We start from the raw sequence: 17,498 nt of genomic DNA, 5'->3' as shown, positions 1-17,498 counted from the left end.
AACTAAGCTTCAGCATAAAACTATATTTTTTTAGCCAAACTATAAACCTCTGAAAATAAGAGTTTATGTGGAAAAGCTGAAGCTTTACTTATAGCACTGCTATGTCTATGGCACTCAATGATTTGGTGCTGAAGGCAATTAATCCCAAAGAAAACTTTCTTGGAAGAAGTTGAACTTTAGAGGTCAATGAGATCTCAGAGGAAGCTGGACTAAAAACTGAGAAAAGCTGATTTTGTCCATGTAAATCAATTGTTTCTGTTTCCTGTCTGAGAAAAAAATTAATGCAAAGATTAAGGATTTATGAACAGGAAAAGGGAGAACCTCTAAAAGTCTTGTAAGAAGTGATTAATAACATTGGGGTTTTTTAGATAATGCTATTTTAAAACCATGTTCAAAAGCTACACTGATGGTTTAAGCAAAGGATAAACTATATTCACTCATGTGCCTTGTTTTAATACTTGTGGTCGGTGTTAAATTTTGATAGTGTAATTGCAAACACTGTTTTTTAAGAATTGACCCTCGCCTTTCAGAGAATTAGGACAATTAACAGACAATACACAAGAATTTTTAATAACATGGCCTAGAAGATTTGAAGAATTTTTTTGAATTTTATTTTTAAGCAAAAATATGTCTGACAGATCTGTTTTGATGGGAGCAGCAAGAGCATGAGGATGCATTAGGCAGAAGTCTTCCAGTGTAGCATGAGAAGCTCACTCCTGAGTTACTACCAGGGATAGCCATAACCCCAAATGCCATTAAGCCCATGTGACTCAATTCCCTAGGAAGTCATCACATTATAGTTCCCCAAGTGGTCAAGACTCTGACATAGGCCTTGAATGGCTTCCTGTCATTGGAACTGAAGAATGCTTGAAAACAAAGCAATAAATCCTCTCCTTTGCTACGGACAAGTAAATGAGAGAAACTCTTTTGGGAGACTGAAAGCAAAACACAGTAAGGAAGGCTATTTTGAGTGTTGACTAAAGGTCTTTGGGTAGGCTTCAGGCTCCTTATCAATCTAGGTAACAGGATCCTACTTTGTCTCTTATGAATTTAAGAAATGTTAAGTTTTTTGGAGCAGTTACAACAGACAAATTGTCAATTAAAATAATAGTGATTGAGGTATTTTGAAATTTGTCTGCTACTATTGAATTCGTGCAAGTAAATTACTAGCAATTGAAGCTATGTATGTGGGTGGGCTTACAATCACTTATTAATCACAGCCAGTAATTAGTATGTCTCATTTAATGCATTTTCTTAATCTTGTATTGTTGTTCTGATTATTCCAGAAAAACCTAGAATTAAAATAAAATTAAAAAAAAAAAAAAAGAAGACCACCAAAATGTTTCTGTGTGGAAAAAAACAAATCCTGCTTAAATGGAAGATGAACAAACCAGTATTTATGCAAGGTTGTATAGGGGCACAATCCAGCCAGTCTCATGGGATGTTCTACACAGCATTCCCATTGTCACATGTTCCAAAGCTCATCCCACACAAAGTGGTGCACAGGGCAGAGGAAGCACAGCAGATCTGTTCCTTCTCCTTCACGAAATATGGATGGGACAATAATTGAGTAAAGTGAACTGTGACTATTGAGCATGAGGAGGAAGATGTGGTATCACCTTCAATATATTAATCCTGAAAGTGATTGGTAAATATTTTGGAGATGTCTCAGTAACTTTTGAAGTGAAGGTAGGTGATTCTGCTCCTGTAGACATTTTCTCTGAGCTGCTGAAAGTGCCACTTGTTTAAAGTGGTCAGTGTTACCACTTGTCTGTGTGCCACCACTAAAAAGTCAATCAAGCCTGACTTTCCCCTGTTACTGCTTTAATTTAATTTTGTGAGACTGTTACAGCTACAAACTGTATCAGAGCACCACAAAGCATGCAGCTTCACTGCTCACAGAAGTATTTTATCATTTGAACAATCAAATTACTCCATTTGGTTACTTTTACTCAAATGTTTAGGATACTTTTGTTATTTTAAATTTTTGAAGTTTCAGACTTTTTCTTCAGAGAAAGAAAAGAGATTTCAGTGTGTCAGCAGAACTCCCCTCTGAATGAAAACATAGTTTCCAAACCAGTTCCCCTCTTGGACAAAATTCCTCTTCTCCTAATCCTAGGAATGGCACAGTGAAAGCAGAGTTACATAAATCTTGGCAAACCAGTATTTCCCCAGGAGAAGTCTCAGCCATCATGGACACATATACAGTTTTTACATTCCACTAAAGCCAATAAACAAAACTGTCTGGATGGCTCATCTTCTAGCAGTCTTACAAGCAAAGAAAAATTTTCAGTCATCAGAATCATTGGAGCAGTGCAGACTTTCCACATGGTGGTACAGCAGCCGTGGCACTGCAAAGATCTGCCTCACACCTTGAATTTCTTCAAGCATCTGCGACCAAATCTTCCCTTCGATAAAACAGAGATAATCTGACTCTTTTAAAAGGACTATGGCATTCTGCCCTGGTGCTGAACAGAGTATTCTGAGAAGTACAGATCTGTATTGCTGATCCCCTTTTAGCTCCTGAAAGCTGGAAGCTCAGTTAACCAGGTTGCAGTGACGTAGAGAGCGCAAGTACTGTGCACACTGATGACTGCAAAAGGCACGTATCTATTCTTGATGTCTGTTTGACACATAAGTTTGGAACTGTATTTTTAGTAACCAGTAGTAGAGAAAATAGAAGAGTGAATATCAAAATGCTTAATCTTGTGTAGTAAATTTCAATAACTAGTTTTTTATACACAGATTAGGACTAAAATGGTGTGCAAATAACATCTATCTCAATGCTATGGCACACATCTAAGTACACCATTAGGTGTTAATTTGGGATTAGATTTCTGTCTCCACTACTTTTTCCTAACATACCCGATACCTAAAAGGACAAAATAATTAAATTTTTGGAATAAGACTGTAAGCACCACAAAGAATGGTTACTGATAGTCAAGTGAGATTGGGGCAGTATTTTGTGGCATCTGTTGTACTTCTGATTAATGAAAGGGAAATGAAGGTATGTTCAAATTGTATGTTGATTGCTATAGAGCTTTTCAAAGACTTCTTCTGTTTTGCTAACTCTGTTGCACACCCAGGGCTAGTATGAATTTAGTGTTTGGATGCCATGGTGTGCTAAGTGTGTCAGACTGGCTCCTATAGTAATTCCTGCCAAGCAACAATTTCATAGCTTTTTTTTTTTTTCTTCTGTGCCACAAAACTGTTCATTTTGTGCCATTCCTTTGTATTTTAGTACATAACATCACTGAGAGTACACATCTTTCAGCAGTTTATAATGACAATGCTCAGGTAACTCAGGGAAAAACAAAAAACAAAATCAGAAATAAGGACTTGAAAACACAGCTGGAGATACCCAGAGATGGATGTATCTAAGAGCCAGAGAAGAAATGTGACATATGCAAATGAAAAACAGCTTAAGCTGTTCCTCTGCAACTGTCTGACTTGTACTTTCTGACTTGCTATTATCTTCCTTTAAGAGAGTTTTAAGAAAAAAACTTGATGTTTAATAAGCTAGTTCACAACAATCATATGACTAAAGTTGCATATAGAAAGTGCAGGAAACACCCAACCCTGTAAAGACAGATGAGATTTACTCATCTAAATTAGTGCTTGACTAGTCATGTCATGAAGAGATGAAGATTTCTGATACTACATTTCATCTTTTATTCATCAGGAATGTTTTGGGTCAGCTGATTTGTTTTTACTAAAACAAGAGAGACTTTCTGGAAAGATAATAAATGAATTTGAATTAAAATTTTAAAAATAAACTCTTGTTTTACAGAACAAATACAAGAGATTCTGTCAGCAGCCTTCTCTACAGAAAGATGGACTTATGTCTCATAGCTGTTAAATAAGAGAAAAATTATTATTAATCTCATCAGTTCTCTAACACTAAAATAATGCCTAATATTATTTTCCGGTGATAATTTTTTTAAGTCAAAAGAAGCACCTTTTTGGCATTTTCTGTATGCAATCAAATTCTCTGTGGTAGTCTTTATGGTGACCTTTTCACTAGAGAAGAAACGCTAAAAATCATTAAAACTGATATTGTCACATAAGAGAATACAAATGTTTAATAGGAGCCCATTTGAAAATGTTTATTGTGATTTTTTTCTCCCCTCAGAGTAAAGCAATAGCATAATACCCAGCTGCATGATAATATTGGCAAGCGAGGCCATGAATTTCAACTGCAAACCCTAAACACTGGATGTGCTGTGCTTTTTAAAGAAACCCCCTTTTGTATGAGATATGTAATACCCTTTTGTCCTGGAGCAGTTTGCATAATAATAGTTTTCTTTACTTATTCGTTGTCATGTGATGGAGCTGCAAAGTGAGCTACACAGCCACAGCATAAGAGACAATTTTCCATTTTTCTCTAATTTCTTCAGAGATTTTCTTGTCTTTTAAATGTAAATACTTCTAACTATCTTCGGAAAAGATATCTAGTTATAAACATTTCAGACCTAATTGTTACTTTTCTTAATAACTACTGAACTTTTTGTGCCTTTCTTTTTCATAAGAAACAGGAACATTATTTCCCTTGTACTCACTCCTGAAGAGCCTGAAGTATATTTGGAAAATTTGGCATATGATCAACTGGTATACATCAGCATAACACTATTCAAAAATACCTCACTTAAGAATTTAACAGTAGAATTACTTGATCAGAGAAGTCAAGAAAAATTTATATTATTAACTATATAATTGCTATCAGAGTTGTGCATGTGTTGGACTGTGCCACTGAGATGAAAGACAATACCTGACTGAAGATCCTAGATATCTAGGATACATCTGAGACTAAGCATAAAATAAAATGGTAGAAATTTTCTGATGAGACTTCCTACGTAATTGTTTTTTCAGATTCCTCTTGGGCTCTTCAGTGTGTTCTAGTCTGAGTAGTAAGCAAGGAGTACAAAGGAGATACAATTAAATTGAAGTGGAGCTCAATCTCAGTGACAGTGAAATCTAAGAGAAGAACTAAAGGCAAGGGAAGTTCCTCAGCTACTGTACAGTAAACTAGCCATTGTTCTCACTCCTGCTATTGAAAGATTTTTCCTTTGAAATCAGCAGAATTATGCCAAGTTACTCTAGTTGTGACTTTGGCCATAAAATTACACATAGTTTTGAACCTCTGGCCTGTAACCACTGCAAAGGGACCATTTCCAGGCAATCCCTCCAAAGTAACAAAGGAAAGCAATACTATTACCCATGACCTCAAATTCAGAGTGCAGAGAGGATTCATAATCTTACTAGGAAACATGTAGATGTTTGCAAATTGAAAAAGGTCAAAACTGACTGGATTAGATTATTATGGAGAAGTTCACCAGGTGGATAAACATATAACAATACATCGTCAGATCTGAGCACTGCAAAGAATACCCAGGTAGAAAATAACGTCCCCAGAGCCCCAGTAAATTATTTTATAGCTCCACATGTTAAAATAAGAGACTATTAGACACAGACATCCTTCACAACTTAGATTAATAAATCAGCATATCCCTTATGAAGCAACCATATTTTACTTTTTTCTAGAATATCTAAGATCTGTCTTTGCTGAACAGCTCAACAAGAAATGTTCACAGCTCCAACCAGTAGAAATTAATACCAGAGACAGAAATCCTATCACTGAAGCCATGGAGGAAGACACACACTCCAGGTAAGACAGTATGATAATGATTTTATGTATTGTAAATCTTTTAATCTCGACTCTCACAATTGAGCCATGGGGTTCTGTCCTCTGAGAAATAAGAGTTGCATATTTATATCAGTTGGATACAAGATACTCTTAAGGCACTGCAGGCTGAACATGTCTTACACCCTGTCTTAGTGGCAGAGAAATATATTAGCTTAGATCATTCTCTTTGCCTAGGGACCCTGAAAAAAAGTATTTCAGGAGGAACAAGTTCAGTGGAGCTTCCTGAAATACTTTACCAGAAAGGTACAGCCCATCCTTTACTTATTATGTCATTAAAAGGCACTCTGATGTTTTTCTGGGAGTAAGTTCTTGTGACTCATAGTCATCATATACCTGTCCTTGGGATACTGCTCTTTTATCCACTCTTCCTGTTCCATTCCCCCCATTTCTGGGGTTCTGTGATTTTTTTCTGCTTCCTAACAGATGTAGCAAGAACCTTATGTGCGCACAACTTTCTTTTTTAATTTCTTAGAAGTGTTGAAGTTTTTGTTCTCAGAGCACTGAATGAGAATTAAATTTTTCTGTTAAAAGATACCACAACTTTTCAAATGTGTCATTTTTATGTGACTATTTTAAAGTGATGCAGATGGCAAAAAATTGGGGGAATCAGCCATGGGGCTTGTTTGATTTTCTGAAACAACTGTTGCTTAGTTTGTGAGGTAATGAAGTCTCTACTGAAAGCACTACATTCACCTTTTTTCTATCAACAATCCTCGTTCAGATGATTTGGCAAGTCCATCCAGGTACTGCATAGTGTGCAGCCTTTTTCTGATACTTTGATACAAGTAATTTTTATTACGTGGGAAGTATAAGTCCATTCCTGGCAAGGATAATTCAGTTAGATCCTGATACTGTGCATTTGGACTTGGAAAAGCAAATCTTCCCTAGTGCTAGCTGCAGTGGGTAGTGTTGCAAGGAAACGAGAGACTAAGACAAATTTACTTCTCTTCCTGTGACAACTCAATAAGAATGCACTCAAGGAAACTGAGCTTTTTCGTTATTTTGTGGCATCTGTGCATGAAAACTCACTGCAAATAGTCTTCTGGTGATCCAGTCACCGAGAAAGACTCCCAAACAGCCAAGACCTGAGTCAAAATGAATTTAAAAGCTTATGCTATGTTCTTTGGTTACATGTGCTTTAAAACAAAAGGTTTATTCTCTCATGTTGGCATGTCTTTATTGGCACCATTTATTTACTTTTTATAGGAGTGAGAGAATGACTAATTTTATGCCAGCACATTTGATTGTGTATGACTGACTTTGACACTTACAGGGATCTATTGTTGGTTAGGAGGAAAAATAAAATTTCTGTATTTAGTTAACTCTCCATCGAAGGTAAACAAGACATATCTTTGGAAATCTCTTAAAGTATTATTTCTAATGGCACCATTGGGACCCTTGCTCTGCTTATAAAAACACATGTGAATTTATAAAGGACAAAGGTACAATTATCCCAGGATAGCTTCAGGAAAAACTATCATACCTTTTTTTCAGAGGAGGTGCACAGATATGAACAGCAGCATATGTCATTGTTCCATGGGCAGACTGGCTTTTATTTTCAATGTGAGACATATTCTTCTACCACTTTGGATGGTCAAAATTAATTCCCTTTAAATCAAGATATTGTATTTCCTAAGTGGAATTAGTTCTTATTCATGTGAGTACAAGACAAAGAATATTCTTATCCAGGATTTTAATATTGCCTGTGATGAAAATCTGAATGCTTGAAGTCTCTCAGAATTCTTAGATCTTTGAGAGACAGACTCTCAAAGTCTGTTCCAGTTTAATCCAAGAAATTGCAAGCTCTGTCTCATTGTAACAAAAGAAATTATATTCATGGGCTTCTTTTTTTTATTCTATAGATCAAGAGTTCTGTCCTCTATATTCCCACTAAAGCTTTTCTGCAAAGTCCTTATAGAGTTTAATAAACCTTGTTAAAGTTGTTAATTACATGTTGTATTAAAAACACATCTGGAAATTATATTTCTCACAAGTTGGTGTTTAATTATTAACAGTTATTTTTCTTGACTGCCCAATGAGCTGCTTATGAAGATGGAGGGACTGTCAGCTGGGCAGAACTGAAGTTTGAGCTGAAGTGGATCTTTAAAAGATCCTCAGTTCTCCCAGTATCTGTGTATATAAACCTGGGGTGTGGTTGTCCTTCTTTACACCTGGTCTCAAGCATGAATTACTGGAACAGCACCTCCCCTGAAGTGAAGTGCTCCCTCAGTAGATGTGAGCTCATTGTCTGGGTACTGTTGCTAGGAAAAGCAGCTGAGCAGGGGGCCAGCGTGGCAGCCAGTTGATGTAATACATGCTTGATAAAGCTCTTATCAGAGCCTTGCACACTTTCAGGAATGCTCACAATTCAGCTGGATTTATCAATATGAAAAAAGCCCCATTCTTTCTTCATTTCACTCACCTGTTGGAAGCTGGCCCCACAGAGCTGGGTATTAAAGCTTGAAATCACCAGTGTGACCTCCTGCTATTCCTGCCCATCACACAGCAGCCGAGGATGCAGCAAAGGAAATGCCATGTCAGGAGTGTTTTCCCTCTGTAGCCGTTGTGGTGATGTGAGCAAGGCAGAGTGCTCTGAGCTGCTCTTCTCCAGCCCTGCAACTCCTTCGAGGGCCTCTCAGGTGCTCCCTGCAGTGAACCATCTCACTCTGGCAGAAATGCAGGAAAAAAGGCCATCAGAACTGAACTGGGGACAAGTCTCTGACATAATGTTCAACTGCAATTTTCTCTTCCCAAGCTTTCGGTAGGGGACCACATTCAGGGAGGAGGAGGATGATTTGATTTAGCCACTAGATACTTTTGATTAATGCTATATAAGAATATGAAATCAAATGCAATCCCTTATTTTTTATAAAAACTCCCATGTCAATTATTATTAAGCAAGTCATGCCATTTCCTTCAATTCCTTATGCAGCAAACAGCTTCCATCAGTCAAAAGGGACTATTTAACAAAAATTACATTCTTTTCTCTATATTGCCAAGAAAGAGGATCTAAAGGAAAGCCTTTAATCTTGGAGAAAAAACTAAGAAAAGTGTTTGCTAGATACATTAGAGGCTTGCTGATCCATGATTTAGCATCACTGCTCCTTTTTGCAGCTGCCGTGTAAAATGCAGATTAGCTCTCAGATACCTTTCAGGAAGGATTTGATGGATGGCCCTGGGTTGCCCTAGCAGCCCCTACATCCTTAAACTGAGTGATTACTGAAGCAAAGGGGTGGCACTCTCCTTAGCCAACCCTGGCAGTCTATATACCTTGGCACTTTCTGGCCTTTCAAATGGTTTTTCAAAGCCTTGGCCACTGGGGTGCAACTCAAAACACCCTGTTACATGCACCCCTCTGAGGTGGAGGCATCATTGAGGGGATATTGCTGTACTGCAGATAGGAGCAATTCCATGCTCTTAAAATTTGACTGGAATGATACTGGGATAAGCCATTTAGTAAAAATGTAAATGATGTGAAAAGGAGAGGGCGATGTGCTGATTACCCTCAAATAAGTGAAGCTTTCCCGTATGCAAGAAGTTCTACAAAGGCATTCTGGTCATTCTTCTAAAACTGACTGTTTAAATAGATTTCAGCAACTGCCAGGACAAGGTTTGTAACGTCAAAGACTCCGGGCACATTTGCCCACACAAAGTTTTGTATCCTCATGTCTTTGGTCTACTGAATCACCAGTCTGCTGCTAGTAGAATAATTATAGGCCTGATTTTTTTGTTGTTTTGGGGGGGTGGAGGGGGCAGGGAAGGGGGAGGTTGTTTTGGTTTTTATTTTGTCAAATACATCTGTCTCAGTCATGAAAAGTTGCCTGGAACATATAAGAACTGTGGAATATTTGGGTTTAGTAATAGCTTCACCAAAAAGTGCCACTATGGTATCAATTTTATCAGGGACAATTTTGTAACTTGGAAGATCCTTTGTAACCTTAGGAAGGTTCACAGAGTACAGCAGAGGACAGGGCAGAGGAAATCAAGTAGAAAGTGCAGATGCACACATTACACTCAGGGAGGCTATAGCAGCTGGGTATTGCATTCTGCTGATTTGCAAAGGAACCAGTTTATGTATCAGCTTAAAGATAACTTGGTCATCTGTCACAGGACATCTGCTTCCTGCAAACTGACTCTATCCTTTCTTTTCACTTACAGTCTTGACCATTGAACCACTGTGATTTAATTATGCAAAACTGGGGTTGAAGATTCAAGATATTGCTCAGATTGTTCTGCAATAAACTCTTCTGATTCAGCAGTGTCAGCAGGAAGGAGCCCAAGGATGCCAAACTAACCCAACCTCTGCAGCCAGTTGGGCCATCACATGAAAGCAGGATTCTTGCTTCTCAATCACTCAGCTCTGTTGTCCAGGTGATTTTTTGGATGTGTGACTGTTCTACTTGTCTTTGACTTCCCATTTATACTTCTTGCTAATTTCTTCATGGCTTGCAGCAGGCATTAATGTCTTCTCTGCCCATGCAGTCCCCACTCACATAAAAGCTTCACCACAGTATGCCCTTTTATACCTTAGTCATTCTTGCTTACCGCTCTACAAAGGGCACAGCTGATCCTGGGAAATCTTTTTCTCTGGCATGCTGATGCATTGGGCTTAATGTATTATCAACAATGACAGAGCTGCCTCGGGCAACTCCAGCAACACAGAAAGCACAGGGGGTTTATACAAGGGTTCTTTGGAAAAAAGTGTATAACCCACACAGAAAACTTTCTCCCTTTGGTTTCCTGCAGGTCGAAGCAGGAGTTGATGCGACACAGAAAGACAAGCCAAGGAGACCTTGCTCAGGTAAATCAAACGTGAAAGTAGTGGTAACTATGCTGGAGTTTATTTGTGCTGTCCGTTCATGTAACACTGCAGGAGCTTCATGCAGCACATACAGAAAGCAAGTTCTAGAAGCGACCCAAAAGGGCAACCCTGCCCTCCTTTCCAGGGCTGTGCTATATACAGTGCGCTCCTGCCACTGCATTTGCATGAGAAAGCAAGAAAGCCTTGCGGAAAGGCTGCACGTGCTAATTAGTTTGGGGAACTAGAAGGAGGCATTTCAGAAAAATTTCACATGCCTTGAACACAGTGCAGGTCATCTTGCATTTACATTTGTGCTCCTACAGTTGCAAGATGTCTCAAGTCTGAGAGACACGGATGCGGTCCCAAACAGATTTTTAAATTGTTTTTCTTTTTAAAAAGTCCAGAGTGAGTGTTTTTCTTGACAAACTGTTGACAGTTCTGTAATTCTGGGCATTACGAGTGCTAGCATAAATCTCATACATGTGTTTCTAAATTGAGAGTCCAAAATAACCTCATTCCCTGATCACAATGTAAAGAATTGTCCAGGATTCAGAAAGAAACCAATCTTTCAGTGAGTTTCACTTAATTTAGAAGCTTGTAATGAATAAGAATTTTTAATCTGTTTGAAATCTCCTCTCAAACTGAGCTCTAACTATAACCGATCCTTCTGACTAGCTGGGTATAGTTGGAGTGCCAACAGCTAGAAATACAAGTGCACAGTACTCTTCTGTCCTGACAAGAAACTTGAAATCTCTGTATTCTGGAACTCAGCCAGAAGTGTTCTTGCATGCCTTCTCCTCTCCTGACCTCAGCTGTCACAGTGGCCTCCAGCACCACGCGGGAAAGCATCTTGGTTTTCCATCAGACTCCATTTTGATATATCAGGGAGATGAAGAATACAGGCTTTTGAAACATATGCAGTGCTGCATGTGTTTTGTCTGTGTTTCTACTAAGCCATGTGTACACGTCACCGTCTAGGAAACTGGTACAGATATTTTTTGGAGCTCAGGGAAACGGGGGGGAGGTTATGAATTACATCTTTTTCAAGAAGACACCATGCAGAATGCTGCTCAAATTGCTCACAGGGCTGAGAGAGGTATTTGGTAGGCCACTGTTGCATGGCAGAAGCATTCCTCCCACATCCTGGACAAAGCTTATACTTAGAAAATTACACAGTGAAAATGAATCTGCAGCTAACCATTTAATCCATTTTAATTTTTTTTTACAATGCCTGTCCTTCCTTTACCTACTACCATGGTGAATAGAGGCAAACTCAGGCACTGCAGTGGGAGGGAGCAGTGTTTAACAGGACAGAAAACATGTCACCAGTCACGTACCTCCCCTCTACTTGTTTCATGGGTGGGGGCTGTCCCTCTTTTTGCTATTTCTTTTACCCCACACTCAGAAGTCAGTACAAGCAGCAACATGCCTTCAGCCTTCACAAATGTGCTAAGGAGGAACCTCTTGGGATGGCTTCTCAACATGCTTTATCTTTTGCTGACAAATTGGTGTCAGGGCCAGAACTTAATGAAGTCTTCAGAGAAAATTTTTCAGCAAATATGGGGATCTCAAAGGTGTGGACCTGCAGTAAAACCAGAGGAACACAATTTATCTACTTTTGCTCGTCTTTTGAAAGACTGAAAATTCAGCTTTGCAGCAAGCTGTAAAATCACCTTTCTAGCTGCACCCACTTTGTTATTTTTCAGGTTTCCTTACATTCCAAAAAAAGAGCCCAGGTCACTAGCTTGGAGTAATTTGAAGTTAATCTCCCACTGACACCTTCAAGCTTGAAAGCTTCATGAGCACCTCTGCTACACCCCTCAAGAAAATTACCTGAACAAAGCTGTCCAAACATGGTATGTCTGTGATTCCATTTCCCCCTGCACTGTGGAGCTGGATTCATGTCACCGGGTAGGTGCCCCTCTTTCTCCAGAAGGACAGTAACAAAGTTTGCTCCCCTGTGTGTTGAAGAGACTCAGGAGACTCAAGATGTCTTCCCAAAGTACTTCATTTCCAGGGCTGGACTCCTGTTTCTGTCAGCACAGAGGGCTTCCAGAGCTTGGCTAGGCACTTTTATGGGATTGGCTCGTGCACCACAGAACTGTTTTGCTTTTCTCACTCTGATGTAGGCAGGACAAGCAAATGGGCAGCACCATACAGGGATGTTGAAGACTGGGACAATAGTTGTAGAAATAGGGCTGTCTAAGGAAAGTTAGTTTTCCTGAGCATTAGCAATTTGAAGGGAAAATATAAACAATGTCTTGATTCTGGAAATATTAATGTAAACTTGCCAAATTTGGTTCTTTCTACTGAAAAATATGTGGGCAGAAACATTCTTAATTCTAGGAGCCAAGGGGTTTTTCTCCCTATGAAAAAAGATAAGGTTTTCAAAGGAATTGGTAGCACTAATCTCCTGGTAGAAAAACACCCACTTACTAAAAAACAGAGGCCAAGTGGCCATCTCAGTCCACAGACCAGAAACTGAATGCACAACTAAAATAAGTAAGGTGTTGTCTGATAGAAAACAAAAACAAAACCAAAAAAACCCACCACCAGATATATCTATATATATATGGAAGCAGAAGTTCCATCTGCTGCTGCTGCCAGGAGCTGGGGAGCACTGCCCTTACAGCACCCAGAAATCGGGCTGGTTGCTCTGGCTCTGAAGGACAGACCTCAGCTGGCCAGAATCTGCAGTAAGTGCAGATTCACTTGCGTATATACAGGCACTGATCTTTGAAAGCTGCTGCTCTGAAGTGCCTCATTCGCACCAGCAGTAAAACAAGGCAATAGAGTTAGTCCTGGCTGGTGAGGAGGCACAAACCCTACATGTAAGTCCAGCTTTGTTACTGAAGAAGTGCTTGCTGCTTGCTCAGATGTGAAGGGAGGAGGGCTTAACTCCCACTCCTACCTCTTGTTTAACTTGCATAAATGCACAGTGAGTCTTTGTAAGTCACCTTTATTAGATGTATTTTCTGCCTTAAAATTTCATGTTGTAATGAACAGCCAAGAAATCCAGATGTGCTGTTACAATGAGAGCATTTTAAAGGGGGGAGATGTTCTGGTATGCTCTCAGGTCAGGACATTTCTGTCTTCTTGGTATTGTTTCATTGTTTAATGTCAAGGAACTTGATTTTCTCAACATCATTGAGAAATTTTAATGAAACAGGCAGTTGGATAGAAGTTAAATACTAATGTGCAGCACCAATTCCTTTCTTCGATTCCTATTCTGGTTTTATACATAGGACCTGTGCAGTTAGATTTTTACATTAAACAGATTCTTTCTTTGAAAGCTTACTTAGCTTTCAAATTTAGATTTGAAGAAAACATAGAATGAAATTGAATGTTTCTTTTGGTTAGCACACTGACAAACAAAAGGAAATCCCTTGCTGCAGGATATTGCAGTCACAGGTCACAAATGTTTAAGCAGGAGTTACTGCCATCCAGAGGAGAAAAGCCATAAGCTGTCATATTTCATTATTTTTTAAGCACAGAAAGTTAAACCTAAATGCTTGATTCAGCTTATTTCATATTAAGGAATCAAAGAATACAGAAATATTATAAATGTACCCAGAGGTATCTGCCAGAGAAAGCACCCAGGACCCCCAGGGGCTGCTAAATCAGGGGACTGGGAGATGCTGTGGGCTGAAGGGATTTTTCTCAACTCTTAATTACCAAACCAGTGAAAACACTGCTATGTGTCCAGCTCCGGAAAAAAGGTCCCTCCCTCTTCAACCCCCTTTCCCTCAGAAACTGACAAAAGACAGCAGGAAACAAAAGAAATAAGTCATCTGGGGAAATAGCAAAGGGGCGAATGGGAACATCAGCATGCTTTGAAAGCGAACGAAAATAAAATTTTGAGCTGAAGGAGAAAAAAAATCTGAGGGGAAAAAAAATATTTGAATTTAGTGGGTTTTTTGGGCAACCCATGGCAGTCAGGAACTGTAGAAAACCCAAGAATTTGGGGCAAAAATCAATACTGAAAATCTTCCCAGGACAGGTCTTTTTTAATATCTTACAGAAACTGTAGCTCAGGATCCTTCTAAGCTTTATTTCTTCAGTACCTTTTTCTTCATCGGGAACTAAGGTCCAGGTGCCCGTGTCTCTGGAATGGAGAAGCGGACGGGATGAAGCGGCCGCGGCCATTCCCCGCTCCCGGCTGCTCCCGGCCGCTCCCTGAGGGGGCCGAGCCGGGCCGCGCGGGCCGGCAGCGCCCCCTGGCGGCCGCAGCGCTCCCAGCGCCGCTCCGCTCCCGCTGCGGGCCGGGCCGGGACGGACGGGCCCGGCAGGGCGGGAGCCGCGGGAGCCGCCGGGACCGGGCCCGCTCGAGCGGCGGGCTTGGGTCCGAATGCAGCAGAAGGAAGGTGCCGCTGGGCCAGGGAGGGTGGGCGTGTGCTCCCCCGTACCTGCGCAGAGCTGGGGAAGCGCGGCTTTGGCCGAAGCCGCGGCCTCGGTCACCGCGGAGGCGAGAGGCGCTGAATTCCCGATGGAAAGCTGCAGCACCTGTGGCTGTTTGCCCTTGTGCTGCTGAGCAGCGGGGTGTGCTCGCCCTCCAAAAGATCATCAGAAGAAGGGGCGCCGTAGGAGGGAAAGTTTCCCCATCGGAGGTTAATTCTCTTGGATGTTAGACCGTGTATTAAGACACCTACTTCGCCTTCCCAGTCTTTTGCCCACAAGGGTAGCAGACATCTACCCCAGGGAGCAGAGCAGAGCCCAAATCCTCTGTGAATGCAACCATCTCTTATCACAAGTCTCCTCATGCTCCGTCTGCAAACACAGTGCCCAACGCGGTTAAACAAATTAATTATTTCCTTAAGGGGCTCTGCTTAATGGAGGGACTTCCAGAAGACCCCAAGCAATATGCTTGCCCTACCCCAGATTTATTTATTGAGGTAGGAGAGAGGTCAAAAACACTGAGCCTTCCATTTCAGTAAGTTATGTGCCCGATGACCTGCTGTAGGAAGAACTATTGATCTCTGCTTATAACTCCTGGTAAGAGTCCTGTACTATCGACAGTCCTGGAATGCCCCACGTTTAAATACTAGAAGTGCCAAAGACAACCGAGCAAATATTTTAGCTTGCTGTCTGCAAACTTTCCTTCTGACAAAATATTTCTGGTTCAATTGTTTCCAGTGACATGTAAGAAAGCTGAAGTTTTTCATTTACAGCTGAAGTTATTACTTTACAGCCACTCAAAATAATAAAATATTCCAAGATAATAGGTCAGGGTTTTAAAACTGGTCATGTTACCTACTCCTCCTGTATAATGCTGAAACTTGAGGGGAAAGAGGAGCCTCTCCATTACTAAATAGTTTGTTGTCAATAACATTCATAGTCCATTAAAAAGTCCGTCAGAATACCCTATTGATTTCACTCAACTTCCAGCCCACAGAAATTTAATGAAGTTGGGTGAGACAGGACAAGCCCCATGGTTTTTGCCACTGCACCAGTTACCTTCAGTATAGCATCGTGCCATCTCCATGATTTATGTCAATAGCATGTGAGGAGCAATTGCCCTTAGAGGCAACAGATAACCATAGAACAGCAGCATCCAAGAAAAGTAGAGCACAAATCACTACCTGTTGTTTCCAATTAGAAAAAAAAAAGCATCATGAAGAGCCACATTTTACAGAGCTAAAATGATTTTGTATTTAATGTGGTCTATTTTTTAAATATTATAATCCAAATAAAATGAAACTGAAATTAGAAATGTTTTAAAAGCTGAAAGAAGCACTGCTGAGATGTAAGGAGGTGTATGGGCCAGTACCCAAAATATTGGATATAATTTTCCACCACATTCGTCAAACCAAATCCATGTAAACTTTGACCAAGTTTGGCAAGAGCCATAGTGGTTTTGGTTTTACTGCCATATAATGGAAGAAGTTCCTTGTGCATTGGCCATCCCTTTGTAATATCACTGCAATATCACTGTGGTACAATGTGTTTATATGTCTTAAAACAATCAGGAATCAAGGCAATTCTTTGAAGACAATTTATAGTAATTTCATGAGTGTTTGTTATGCTGCCTGGTCTGTGTAGCTGCCTACATGGGGAGGTGCCAATGAAAGCAGGCAGTATTAGGTGCTGCCAAATGAAATCATCACCTGCCTTCGTGCCCCTTCCCAAAGCCTGCTCCTCACAGGCAGCCTTCGGCACATAAACAAACGGATAAATCATCTTGCCAGCTCAGAGGGTGACAGTGAAATTAGAGTCCTTCTCTGCTCAATGCAACAGTTTAGTCATTTGAGACAGGAAATCACTTTGTGTTGGGAAGCAGTACTGGGTAAATCTCAAGCAGTTTCCAGAGCAGTCAGGGGCTCAGGTTGCAGAAGGAACAATGTGATTATGACGGGCAGGAAGCAGAACAGGACGAGTTCCAGCAAAAACTCCACAGAATGTAATAGCAAATGTTGCTCTTGGTGTAGATCTTTAATAGGTCATTCAAAAAAATATACCAAGATTCATTCTACAAACACAATAAACTCCTAGAGCTGTTTCTGTAGCACTTTTATTCAGTGTGGCAGGATTTTCCTATACAAATACTTGTCTGTGCCCTGCATCACCCTGAGCACAGTTCTACAGAAGTATCTGCACAAATAATGATGTCAAGGAGGAGATACAGACAAGTTCTTTTTCTCTCCCACCTTCATCAGCTGCACTATCTCACTATCAGTGAAAGCTGGGAGAGGGATGAGCGACAAGTTGCCAAAAGATAAGGAAGACACAGACTGCTGAGGAGAACTTTGAGAAGTATCTCCTGTGAAGGATCTGCTCCAGAGCTGACTTAGATTCCTCTTTGTCAAAGCAGAGGCTAAAATTTGGAGTGGTGTCAAGTCTATTTTTATGATACTAAGATCTCCCTGGGAATTTATGAGACTCTCTCTTTGGATTTAAATTATCTCTTCAGGAAGTGTGGGTTATAGATCAGTCATTTTAAGCCAGCTGACCTCAGTCACCTTCAGTGACAGGTAAACTCAGCTTAAAGTGAAAGGA

General features: G+C 40.3%; 2 long non-coding RNA genes across 4 annotated transcripts in view; one reads left to right on the top strand and one right to left on the bottom strand.

The window, feature by feature from the left end:
- The window catches only part of LOC119703635, a 105,950-nt gene that overhangs the window by 83,539 nt on the left and 4,913 nt on the right, over positions 1 to 17,498 (top strand). For 2 of the 3 annotated variants that reach the window (XR_005257676.1, XR_005257674.1), the window contains 4 exons: positions 5,542 to 5,665; positions 9,863 to 10,075; positions 10,451 to 10,505; positions 12,212 to 12,527. This is a non-coding gene — a long non-coding RNA (uncharacterized LOC119703635). Of the gene's footprint in view, positions 1 to 5,541; positions 5,666 to 9,862; positions 10,076 to 10,450; positions 10,506 to 12,211; positions 12,528 to 17,498 lie in introns of those variants that run through there. The other variant, XR_005257675.1, reaches the window with a different exon arrangement.
- LOC119703637 overlaps positions 5,099 to 17,498 on the bottom strand; it is a 122,408-nt gene continuing 110,008 nt past the window's right edge. Inside the window, exon 7 of the long non-coding RNA XR_005257677.1 lies at positions 5,099 to 8,370. This is a non-coding gene — a long non-coding RNA (uncharacterized LOC119703637). The remainder of the gene's footprint in view (positions 8,371 to 17,498) is intronic.

Source organism: Motacilla alba, chromosome 8 (genome assembly GCF_015832195.1).
Source record: "Motacilla alba alba isolate MOTALB_02 chromosome 8, Motacilla_alba_V1.0_pri, whole genome shotgun sequence".
Lineage (NCBI taxonomy): Eukaryota > Metazoa > Chordata > Aves > Passeriformes > Motacillidae > Motacilla > Motacilla alba.
This window is presented reverse-complemented; position numbering and strand designations above follow the sequence as displayed.